The sequence below is a fragment of the Setaria viridis genome, chromosome 8 (assembly GCF_005286985.2).
Source record: "Setaria viridis chromosome 8, Setaria_viridis_v4.0, whole genome shotgun sequence".
NCBI lineage: Eukaryota > Viridiplantae > Streptophyta > Magnoliopsida > Poales > Poaceae > Setaria > Setaria viridis.
This window is the reverse complement of record NC_048270.2, coordinates 39,612,308-39,625,265: the sequence shown is the minus strand read 5'-3', so window position 1 is coordinate 39,625,265 and position 12,958 is coordinate 39,612,308. Positions and strand designations below refer to the sequence as shown.

The following is a 12,958-nucleotide window of genomic DNA, read 5'->3' as shown; positions in this document are numbered from 1 at the left end:
TAAGAGAGTAGTAGGTAAACAATTTTGATTATTAGCTAGGAGTTTAATTTCTAAATAATTTTTAAATACAATATCTTTTAATAACATTAGCATGTGCAGGAGCACGAGTTGGTGGACTAGTAAGCAGCTAATTTAGTCTCACCACAAGGCACAAACTCTAAGCAGAAATTAAGTTTGAACAAAGAAATAAGTGAACGAACCAGTACTATTCGTTTCTACAAATTGCTTCAGGTAATTAACTTCTGCACCAGCTGCGTTCCAACGGTTATGATAGAGGGACGGATCATAACATCACTCACGAACCCATCAACGGTGACTAGCTTCCAATCTGTCTCTTGATCAATTCGATTGATCTTTCTTCTGATTGCAACAAGTAGTTCGGTGAAGGGAGGATGAGCAGCAGCAGGGAGAGGAAGGATAAACGATGCCTTTGAGATGCGAAATCACATGGCTCCCATAACCAATTGTCGGGCTGTCAGGTCACAGTCATTAGGTGCAGCATTGATGCATAACGGGGGACGCCCTCCTGCACATGGTGGTGGTCCTACTTCCACATGGCCAAATTGAAGTCGAGATGGGGATCGCCCTCCTGCACCTGTACGTCTCCATTACGCTTGTGTCTGCTGTAAGGAGAGAAGGAGAGAAGAAGGGGCTCAATGCGAGGAAGGATGGATGTGGTGCTATGCAGTTAACTATCCATGCTAGCTGGAAGTTAACTTATTTAGATATCCACAAATCTGAGCGTGTCCTGGTCCTTATTAGCAATCCTTTAATTTTTTTAGATCTTTTGGCAGAAGGAAGGTGTAGAGTCAGTAGTTCGGGATGCAGTTGTTAGTCAGGTGCTTCAAAACAACACCAAAAATCGTTTGGGTTCTGAACTGTACACTGCATCGCTGCGTTCACTTGGAAACTATGTGTGGTCAGTCATTTCTCCTCTTTTTTTCTCCTCTTTCTCTTATGTTTTTCTCCCTCATGCCTAAAAAATATACACTGAAAACTACATAGGCACCGATAAAATGCTCATGTGCTATAGAAAGAGAAAGAGTATTGCTGTAATTTGTTCGTCCTGTGCTTATTAATTTGTTTCTGGCATCGTCTCTAACTTCTTTATGCGCACTGGTCTAAAAACAAAGTCCTTTATGCGCACCCATTATCCACAACGGAAAAAAAATCATCTGTAACACCCTAAAATTGAGGTTTCAAATTTAATAAAAATTTAAATTAAATTAAGGGCAGGTTTGAATTTGTAGGCATTTTAAAAGCGTATTTTCAAAATTAATCAAACCGTAGGAGGTTTTTGTGCATTCATGCCGGAGCATAAAGTTTTGTATTGTTTGAGTGCATTTGAATTTAAATTTCAAAATATAAACTCTTTCTAAAATCTCAAACCCCATCCCCTTTTCTTCCTCTCTCCGGGCCGAAAACTCTCTCTCCCTCAATTTCGGCCCAGCCTCCTCAGCTTGCTGCACCCGGCCCGCTCCACCTTTTCCCCCGGCCCGCGAAGCGTTCATCGGCCCAGCTAGCCGCGACGGCCCGTTCCCCGCCCGCGGACGCTGGCAGGTGGGGCCCACATCGTCTTCCTCCTCTGGCCGAGTCCGGTCGGACTCCGCTCCGCCGCCGCAACGGATTCCGCCTCCTCCGCTTCGTTTCTTCCGGGCGAAATCTTATCCCCGCCTCGATTCAAACCCGTGCCCCTCTATCTATTCACGCGTTCCTCTCCGCCCTATAAATATGTCGCGCCGTCCGGGGTCGCCACGAACCCTAGCCGAGCGTTGCACCGCCGCCATCTCCAAGCTTTCCGCGCCGCCGCCTGCCAAACTCGCCGCCGTCGCCGTCTTTCGCCGCTGGAGTTCCGCCGGAGGTGAGCACGCCGCCGCAGCTCTTCGCCCGCGCAACGTCGCCCGCTCCTACCTCCCCCGCGCAGGCCAGCTCCGCCTTCCCCCTCCTCGTTGCGGCGCTGCGCCGCCGGTCAGCACGAGAAACCAGCACGCTGCCCTGTCCGCCCTCACCGACGGCCACCGGCCTCCGATCTCAGACCGACGGCCGCATCGATAGCCGCTGTTGGATCTAATCTCGGCCGTCCATCTTTGATTGAACGGCTGGAGATCGTCGCCCTAGGTTAGTGCGCCCGCACCCGAGCCTTTTTTCAAAAGGGCCCCTAATTTTCTCACAAATCAACCCACGGTCCTAGTCAAGTCAAAAATATTTACAAAATCGCCCTCACATTTTTCTCGCAGGCCCCTCTATTTTCTCAAAATCTCACCCGCAGTCCGTAACGTAGTTTTTGCACGTTAGACCCCCTGTTTTTGCACGTTAGACTCCTAGAAGTTTAGTTTTCTCGCAGATATGCCCCTGTATTTTATTTTTAGCATATCTTTTGCATCCTAGCTCCGTTTTTAGCGTTCTTTATGTCCACGCGATCATTGTAATGGGTAGATTTCTTTTAAAAACATATTTTCTCTGTTTATTATGTTTTGGTGTACTATTTCTTATTTATTGCTTGTGTCTGCTTGTATGTGCTCGTGTGACACGTATAGAAGGTTTGCAGTTCGAGGAAGTTGAAGATTAAGCCTACGAGGAGTACGAGCAGCACGAGCAAGGCCAGGAAGGAAAGTCGTATCCTTGATCACTACTTTCAGTCCTATACACCTTTACTTTCTCGTACTCAACAATTATGCTATGCACATGTTATGATTAATTTGATGGGTCCCAATTAAGGATGACTAGTTTTCATTTACCTTTGCCTTGATCAACTGGGTTTATATTCTTGTCGGATAGCTTATGCTTGTCGCTTTACGTGGGAATTGCTGGTTTAATTGGCATAAATGTTTAATATTGCTTTATTTTCGCTATACCTTTCTTTTAATACAAGGACATCATGTTTAATTGGAACATGGAGCGACCACCCAGGAAAATAGTACAACCACAAGAACTAGTTAGCTTTGGTCTCAGCAAATTAATTAGAAACTCTAGTCTGGGATAATATTACTCGTTAAGAGGTAAGAGGGACGACGGTAGATAGGGTGTGATGGCTTACTACTAATCTGAAAACCTTAGCGGGTTACTACTTACTAGCGAATATTTGTAAAGGTCTCGTAGCATCCCTACGCGTTCACACGTCGGAAGTGTGGTATGATGCCTAGCTAGCATCACATGGTTGGATCTAAAGTTCTTTGAACGTTTATGCGACTTGTGGATAAAGATGTGCGACCTCTACAGTGTGTAAAGCCGATCGATCAGCCGTGCTCACGGTCAAGAGCGGCTTGAACCCTCACATGATACCTTCATCAAAATATGGACTTAAATTGTTGTTATTTTATTCATGTTATTGCTTTATTCTTATTCATGCTTAATTTTGGGTGGTATAAACTTATATTTAGTAATTGCTAATAAAATTTGATCAACTTAATTAAATGTTGATGTTGTTAGCCTTAGTCACTCCTTTGATTGGCCTTACACTATTCCCCATGACTTGTTGAGTACCAACCATAAGTGTACTCACCATTGCAATACCCGTTGTTCAGACCAAGACAATCTGGTGGAGTACCTAGATGACTTTAAGGAGTTCTAGGCGTTCGTTCTTCAGTCGACTGCTCTTGGTGTCGTCGTCGTCGTCTTCAGTTTCCGTTGCGTGTTTAATTAAGATTATGTTTATTTAAGACTATCGGTTGTGTAATAAATAGTTTAACACTCTCTATATTTGTTTTAACACTATCTTTGATATTCGCTATTGTCTGCATGTGTGTAACTTGATCTTAGCGCACATATATTTAATGCACTTGATTTTTGAACATCATCTTGCCAAACCTATGCGATGGGCTGATGGTGTATGTGTTTTTGTGTGTACTCCCGCTGCAGCTGCGTCCATCTTTTCGGCAATACAACAGGACAGAAATGGGCAGAGACGAGGGGTCCATGTCTGATACATAGTCCTACCCCTCCTCGAATGGATGCGACGACGTACAACGTCCTCTCTCTCCCGAACGCATTGCAATATTCTTCGAGTCATTTCCTGCCATTATAAAAAATGGTAAATTCGCACAAGTCATTAAAAAGATGACCTCCCACGAGTGCCATCGTGTTAAACTTTGTTTTCTCTGCAAGCCATTCCGTCCAAATGTAGCGCTAACAGAGCCTGACAGAGGGGGAAAAAGACTGGCGTGCCCTCAGTTCTTTTTGGCGCCAACATGGTGGAGCTTTGGCGCTAAAAATGCTCCCGGTGGCTCCTATAAACCCCTCCCCCACTGAGATCTCTCCACACTCTTCACTCAGCTCCCACCCAGTGCTCTCTCTTTTCTTGCTAGCATGTCTGAAGCTTCAGGCTCGTTTGTAAGGCGGGTCCTTTGCCCCAACTGCGGTGTGCTTGCCAATAGGTTCACATCGATGACCAGTAGCAACATGCGCCGTGTCTTCCACAATTGTCCTTACTTTTCAGTTTGTGTTGTTAACTTGCTCTTTATTTGGCTCTAGAATGTTTGTTTCGGCTACTTTGTCCATAATGTACTGTTGCTTTGGTTTTCAGGCTGGAGGTTGTCAGTACTATCAGTGGGAGGATGAAATGGGAGATAGTAGTGTGTAGACAGTGGCTCGTACAACACCTTTGTCTCCTATTCCTCTTCACGCAGTGCCAGAACCAGCTCCCACTTCAATGCTTCTCATCCAGGAAGGTGGTCAGGATGGAAGGGTAGTGCAAGACAGGGTTATGCAGCAACTGAAATGGATTGAGAAACTGGTCTTTGTTTCCATCTTCCTTGCCTTGTATGCAATAATGAAAAAGTAGGGTTCTATGTGTGTGTGTGTGTGTCACTGTGTTTGTATGCCAATGAATCAATGAATGAATGAGTCAATGATGGATGGATGATGAGAGTCCAGAAATATAAAATTGTTCACCAACATGGTTCAGATTCAGATTGTTCCCCAACATCTCCATTACATCATGAGTTGCTTCTTACTTCTGGTATTTCCTGCTGAACTGGAAGGGTTAGTTGCAGTGGCCGACCCTTCTTTTCTTGGTGTTAGCTTCTTCTTAATTGCAACTTTCCTCCTTGGTGTACGAATTGTAGCAGAGAAGCTTCATGTGGCTGAGGTTGAACTGCCACATCTTCATGCCAATGGGCAAGGTGCACAACTTGAAGCGGAATAGGCTCGTTGGATCCAGTTCCAGATCTTGTGGTAGATGAAACATGAAGTAATAAGGGACTGTAGGCATTGCCAAAAAGATAAAGAAATGTAGAAGTTGCAAACCTGGTAGATTTGGAGACAGAGGTTGAAGAAGAAGGAACATCCACGTGACATCTCTTTCTTTTCTTGTGTACAGCATTCTCCACTGCTTCATTGGGAGGGAACACCATCCTTGAGGCCACAACAATGCTTGTCTCTGTGTTAGCTTTAGCTACTTTTTTCTGCCTCTTCTTAGGTAGACCCCTGCATGCAAATAAATGTTACATTACAACAATGCAATTCATACCATATATGAATAAATGTAACTGAGAGAAGTGCACCTGTCAACCTCTATTGCAGCTATGTCTGCTGGACTCCCATTCTTGCAAGTGTACAAGTGGTGCCCTAACTCATGGCATATTGGACACTCATGTCTCTTTGATTTCTTCCTTCTACCTCCTTCAAGTGCCCCTTTGTACCTGTTCTTTCTTCTACCAGTTGTGGACTTAAGCAAGAGAGGATGCATGAAGAATCCATGTGTCGCATCAGGCCACATTGACTTGTTGGGAATGGATGGGATGGAACCTTCATATGCAGCTTTGAATTTGGCCACAGAATAGCATTCATCCACATGGTCTTCTAGCTTTTCACCAGGTATAGAAGTTATGTAAGCAATTGCATGCTTGCATGGTATTCCTAACTGTAACGCCCGTGGAATTTACCAAATTAAATCACTCGTTAAAAACTCATTTCAAAATTTTTTTCCCGACCGTCGAGCTCCCAAGAAATCATTTCCTTTCCGCCGGACCCACCGTCCCGGCACCCGACGTCGTCAACCCTCTTTTTCCGTTCCCCGCAAATTTCGCCGTGTGCCGGATGGAAGACCGTCGCGCGTGCCCGCGACCATTTCCGCAATCGCCGCCATCTATTTCTTTTTCCTTCTTTTTCCTTCTTTCCTTTTCTTTCATTTTCCTTCACTTTCTTTTCTTCCTTTTTTTTTCCTCGCACCAACAGCTCCTTGCTTTCTTTTCCTACGTACTGCATGCATGCATGCATGCACCGTTTCTTTTTTTATTTTCTCTTCCTCCTGGAACTTGGTGCTGGCCGCATGCACTGCTTCTGGCTCCGCACACATGCGCTTGGTCCTTTTTCTCTCTCCCCCCTGCTGCATGCTCCAGTACATGTCGCATGCTCCGGTGCATGTCCCCTAGTGCCTGGCTTTTCTTGGCGCGCGTGCACTTCCCTGGGCCCGTGCCTGGCCCCCAGCGCTGGCCCCCTGCACCTCTACTGTTCGCATAGCTGCTGCACGCCACCTCCTGCCGCCCCCGTCCCACCTGCACAACGCACGCACCCCAGCACACTGCTACCTAGCGCTCAGCTCCTCTCTCGCACGCGTCCATGCTTATCCATGCACGCACGCGCTGCGCCCGGCCACTCCCGCGCCGGAGCGCGCTCGCTCCTCCGCACCAGTCCGCCCGGCCGCGCCCACGAGCCCGCCTGCGCACCGCACGCCCGGCCTTTGGCACCTAGCGCCTGGCCGCACGCGCCGCGTCGCCGGCCACCGGTCGCCGCCGTCCCACCGCACGTCACGCCGGCCATCACCGGCCATCCACTCTGGCACGCCACCGGCCGGAAGTCCGGCCACCACCATCACTTCCGACCTCTGCCCGCCCCTCCCGTCGCCTATAAAAGGGGCCGAGGCTGGCCGCCCCTGCCACCACCTCGCCTCGCCTCCTAGCTCGCCTCCCCCCTTCTCCACCGACCCTGTGCGCCGCCACCAGAGCTCTGCCCGCCGCCCTTTTTCCCCACGCCGGCCCCCTCACTTCCCATCGCCGAATCCCCAAGGTGAGGGTCAAAATGGAGTCCCCTCGGTCTCCTCTACCTCCCCCGCCACTTGGTCTCGCCGCCGGCGAGCTTGACTGGCCGGCCCATCGTCGGGTTGCCTCCTACCTCCCTGTACCCGTGCTCCAGGAAGAAGAAGGGGAGAATCCCCTTCAATTTCGATCTAACCCCCTCCTTTCCTCTAATTACAAACCAGCCCTCCCACCTCTCTCAAAGAAGTTTCGCGAATACGCCCTTCCACCTTCCAGAAAAAAATTATAAATAGGTGCCTGGTTCTCGTGGTTTAGTCCTAAACCTCATCTTACAGCCCCTAATACTCCGTTAACCCGTCATTTCATGCGCCAAACTTTCTCCGATCGATCCCAAATTCGACCACGGCCTCCTCTCATATATTTCCGCCGAGGCATATCCAAATTTCATGAAAATACCCTTCCTACCTATTTTCCGTTCACATTTCCTGTTCGGAGCTCAACGGGTAAAATCTTTTTCCTTTTTATTTATTGTGTGCTCGTTTGTGTGTGCCGTAGATCGCGGAGTACCCGAGGAGGAGCACGAGGAGGAGTTCGACCGCGAGCCCGAGCCCGAAGACCAGTACCGCGAGCAGGAGCTCCCGGAAGGCTTTGAGAACGGCAAGTCCAATCTCACCCTTTGATGCATATTTAATACCCAGTTTTTTTTTCAGACACCACCTATTGGCCTGTTTTATAAAATGCATATTGTTTTATTGCAAGACATGGTTGGATAGCCACCCCTTGGTTGTTATGATTATTCCTTGTTGTCCCATATTTATCTCTAAATATGAATTGCTCTGTTTAGATGATAAATACTGCTAGAATGCTTAGGAACTCGTTACCTAAATTCAATCATGACTACATCTATTTATTCGGAAAATAAATGTGTGAGTGTGTTCAACTGAGGAGTTGGGTTTTTCGGGTGTAAAGAAAGGTGGTGGATGAGATGGATGGGCGTTTCTTGTGTGGAATGCCGGATTGTTGAGCTCGTACCTTAGTGGTTGAGCAGAGTTGGGAGATATCCATCTTGTCATGACTAAGGACCGAGTTGATGTGTCATCTTGCCTAATTCAACCATCGTGCAACCACTCGGCCGTTGTATGGGCAACGGCTTAGCATAAACCCCACTAGCTAAACTGCTAGGCTTCAGGTGTGCTGGGAAGCGACGGGAGCCCATGGAAAAGGACTAAGCTCTGGGTGACTTAGGTCCCGGTTTCGGCCCCGTGGATGGGTCGTTAACTCCTTGGGTGCTTCCGTGTTGACTAGTCAGTGTTGGCTAAGGTGGGTAATGGCTTTGTTAGGATCCGCACCGTCACTAAGGTGATCGTGATGCGGTACCCTACTTGTGGGAAAAGTGTACAACCTCTGCAGAGTTAAAACCTATCCGGGTAGCCGTGTCCACGGCATTGGACGGCTTGGTCACATAACTAGCATTTGGAGATGGTTGGTTTTTATGGTGTGTGTTGGATTTTGGAAGTGTCCGGCAGTTGTGCCATGCGCTACGGCGGACGGGGAGTCCGGTAGCGATAAAATTTGGATCCTTTGTGTAGGATCAACCCCACTTAATGTTTCGGTTACCAAAGAAAATGTATTATGAAAATTCTTTGAAATAAAACCCTGCATGTGTCAAAAATCTAGCTTTATTGCAAATCAACCTTAACCATATCCTTGTTGAAACCCATGCATATTCTTGCTGTATCCCCTCCGTGGATGGGGTTGGACTTGTGGAGTACTTTTGTACTCACCCCTGTTTTGTTGCTTCAGAGGAGGATCCGGACTTCGTCGCCGAGGATCTCGAGTAGGAGGTTGCATCTGCCCCCAACGCTGCCTGCGGTGTTGGCCCTTTTGCAGGATGCTTCCGCTGACGCTTAGTTCCGATTGCAGCCCGGAGTCCGACTGGACTGCAACTTGAATTTGTATTGTTATCGCTTTAGTTTTACTTTGGGTGTGGCTTGCCTGCCCGCTCCTTCGGGAGCTGTATGGTTTCTGAACTATCTGTTGAATAAATGTGTTATCAGCCTCCTAGGACTGATAATTGGATCACATTTAGTCTCTACTTATGTGGGGACGCTTCAGGTGGTATCAGAGCCGTCGTTGGCCGTAGGACGTAACCATTAGGACCGGAAAAGCCCTTTTGACCAAATTAAATGATTTACAAAATTTCTTGCTTCCTCTGCTCAATTACAAAACTGATTTACACCCCGATTCTTTCCAGATGGCCGAAGAAGGTTGGATCAACAGCCATTGCCTGGAGGAGCCCGGTTTTCCCAGGTTGTTGTTCGCCTGCATGGACCGCCTCGGGATTTACGAGCGTCCGGAGTACTCTAGCCGGGAGTATGAAGACCGTGGGACCCTCCGATGCGAGATGACCATCTACGTGGGCAGGAGCAGCCGCTTCCCCGACGTCTAGCCTTGGAATGTGTCTGCCACTGGTTTCCAGCGGAAAGACACTTACCAGGTGGCAGCTCGGAAAGCCCTGCGCTACCTGTGCCAAATTTATGAGAGGCACATCGGTCGCACACCGATGAGGTTTTACCCGCCTGTCAAGAAGAACCGCCCGGTTTGGCTGGCCCGGGTGAGGACTTTGGAAGGACGTGGACAGCGCGAGGATGACCCCACCGTGCTCCATATGGCTGCCTATCTCCTCACTTTGGATGAACTCTGCGACGAGCAGGCCGCCCATCTGAAGCAGCAGATCCGCAGAGCCGAGGACGCCGAGGTTATGGTGAGGAGACTCCAGGTGAGATTGGCAGCAGCTGAGGCACGAGCCGCGGCCACCCAAAGCAATGAGGCCCTCGCCATCGAGGCCCTCAAAGAGGCCGAGGACCAGCACGCGCGGGCATTGAAGGAAGTCCACCACTCGAACCGCACAAGAAGGAAAATGCGGGTCGTGGAGGACGACGAGGCCCCAGTATTGGATGGAGTCCCTGTTGCCCAGGGGTCCGGGAAGCGGAAGAGCCCTGATGCCCCACCAGCACCACCGCCTTTGGAAAGGGACTCTGAGGTGGCCAATGGAGAAGCCTCGAAACCCCCTCCCGCAGGTGGGACCCTAAGGGACGAGGTGCTGGCCCTCCTTATTCCGCCAGAAGACTACTCCGCGCAGTGTGCAGATTCGTCCCGCGAATAGAGTGCCCCACCTAGAGTTGTACACCAGAAGCTATCCTGAGTCTAGACTTGTACCCCCCCAGTTGTGTTGTTGTACCGGTCGTGTAGTGCGTGTTTTGGCCCTACCCCATGTGTTGTAACCGCCCCGGCAAAATAATAAAATCATTTGTTCTTGTTGTTTGTTAGTCTGTGTGCTTGTCGACAGGAGGTGGATTCTGTCTCTTCGAAAATCCGAATTAATTAACTAAACATCACCTTAATATCCAAATCCAAGTCTCATGAAAGTTCACTCAATCTGCAGATGCCTCCCAAGCGTGCCACCAGGACCTCCCCGAGTCAAGCACGTGCCACCCCTAGTGCAGAAAGACAGCTGGAAAGACAGGAACCCCCACCAGCGGTGCACCATGAGGAGCAAGAAGTGAATCAGCCCGAGGGCAGGGGGGAAAGTCAAGTGGGAGCACAGCAGCCACCGCCCCCACCAGTCATTGATCTGGTCCAAGTCATGAACAACCAGACCCTTCTGCTGGAAGCTTTGGCCAATGCCATCACTCGCCAAAGGCCCCGCGGACAGGGCATGAATGAGAAACTGACAGACTTCCTCCGGACCAAGCCACCTACTTTTGGCGGGTCCATCAATCCTCTGGACGCAGATGACTGGCTGCGGGTCATCCAGAGGAAGCTAGAGCCATTCGACTGTGAGGGCAGGGACAAGGTTCTCCTGGCTGCTCATCAACTCACTGGGACTGCTCTAGCTTGGTGGGAGAACTACTGCACTGCCGCCCAGGATGCCTCCACTATCACCTGGGATGAGTTTGTGACAGAGTTCCGCCGCTATCACATTCCTGCGGCTACCATGAAGCGCAAGGCGGATGAGCTCCGTGAACTGCGCCAAGGCAACAAGTCCGTGGAAGAGTACACCTATCAGTTCATGGACTTGGCCCGCTATGCTCCAGAAGAAGTAGACAAGGATGAGAAGAAGCAAGACATGTTCAAGAAGGGTTTGAGCGCAGAACTGAGGACCCTGCTTACTCCTCAGATCTACCCTGATTTCAATACTCTGATGAACATGGCCATCTTGACTGAGAGGGCCAAGGCAGATGAAAGGAGGGACAACAAGCGCAGATTCCTGAACAGCAAGACCCACCAGCAGGACAGGTTCCAGAAACCAAGAAGCTTTGGTCACCCCATGCCCAGATCCCAAGCTCCCATGCAGTACCAGACCCAGTCTCAAGCCTCCGGTTCCCATCAGCCCAATGCCTCGTTCAGAAGCCAGAACCCTGCCAAGGCCCCTCAGAACAGTGCCAGTCAAGTCACCAACAACGGCAGGGTATGCTTCAACTGCCGTGAGCCAGGGCATTTCATTGCCAACTGCCCCTACGCCAACAAGCCAGCTGCATCAGCCTTCTCCAACGCAGTGACTGGGCCAAGGGCAGCAGTTTCAGGAGCCAACCGTGTTCCCGTCGGTAGCAACAACAACCCCAGCAACAACAACAACAGCCACCAGATGAGGCAACCCCAGCAGTCGTTCGGACGAGCCCGCGTCAACCACATCAGCGCGCAAGAGGCTCAAGAAGCTCAGGGCGTGGTACTCGGTGAGTTTCTAGTCAGCTCAGTCTTGGCAACAATACTCTTCGATTCTGGAGCATCACATTCATTTATATCATCAGGCTTTGAGGATAAGCACCACATACCTACAATACTACTAAAGGTACCCCTAATAACCCGGACGCCTGGAGCCGACATCCAGTGTCGACTAGGTTGTTCCCGGGTAAGGATCAATTTAAGTGGGGTAGAATTCCTAGCAGACTTGGTAGTACTTGAGTCTAAGGGGATAGATGTGATCCTTGGAATGGATTGGTTAAGCCTACATGATGGCCACATAGGATGTGCCGATAAGGTGGTACGCCTGGTTAATCAGGACGGTGTACAAGTGACCTGTCACACTCGGGGAAGTGGACCTGACCCAATGGTTTTTAGCATGGAAGCCAAGGCCATAGAAGGAGTTACGGTAGTGAGTGAGTACCCTGATGTCTTTCCTGAAGAACTACCTGGAATGCCCCCATAGAGTTCGTAATCAACCTTATCCCTGGAACCTCTCCTATAGCCAAGAGACCCTATAGAATGGCAGCATCTGAGTTGGCAGAGCTGAAGAAACAGTTAGGTGAACTGCAACAGAGTGGCTTTATCAGACCTAGCTCATCCCCGTGGGGAGCTCCAGTACTCTTTGTCAAGAAGAAAGACGGAAGCATGAGGATGTGCGTGGATTATCGCGCACTGAATGAGGTCACCATCAAGAATAAATATCCCCTTCCCAGAATAGATGACCTATTTGACTAGTTGAAAGGAGCCAAATATTTCTCAAAAATAGATTTGAGATCAGGGTACCATCAGCTCAAGATCAAGGAAAGTGATATCCCGAAGACAGCTTTTGTCACCCGCTATGGCCAGTTTGAATTTACAGTGATGTCCTTTGGACTGACCAATGCCCCTGCTTATTTCATGAACCTCATGAACAAGGTGTTCATGGAAGAGTTAGATAAGTTTGTTGTGGTCTTTATCGATGACATACTTATTTACTCCAAGAGTGTCCAAGAGCATGAGCAGCATCTACGAGTAGTGTTGGAGAAATTGAGAGCCCACCGACTCTATGCTAAATTCAGCAAATGTGAATTTTGGCTCGAGAAAGTGGCATTTCTTGGTCATATTTTGACCGCAGAAGGAGTAGCAGTCGATCCTGAGAAAGTTGAAGCCGTCTCCAACTGGCAGCAACCCACCAATGTTGGTGAAATCAGGAGTTTTCTTGGTTTAGCTGGGTATTATCGGAGGTTTATTGAAGGATT

At 49.1% G+C, this 12,958-nt stretch overlaps 1 long non-coding RNA gene across 1 annotated transcript; it reads left to right on the top strand.

Annotated features, from left to right (window-relative positions):
* Nucleotides 1–311: 311 nt before the first annotated feature.
* LOC117833909 (uncharacterized) lies at nucleotides 312–3,700 on the top strand. The gene is made up of 2 exons (XR_004635592.2): nucleotides 312–919; nucleotides 2,538–3,700. It is a non-coding gene; the product is annotated as an uncharacterized lncRNA (long non-coding RNA).
* Nucleotides 3,701–12,958: the final 9,258 nt, after the last annotated feature.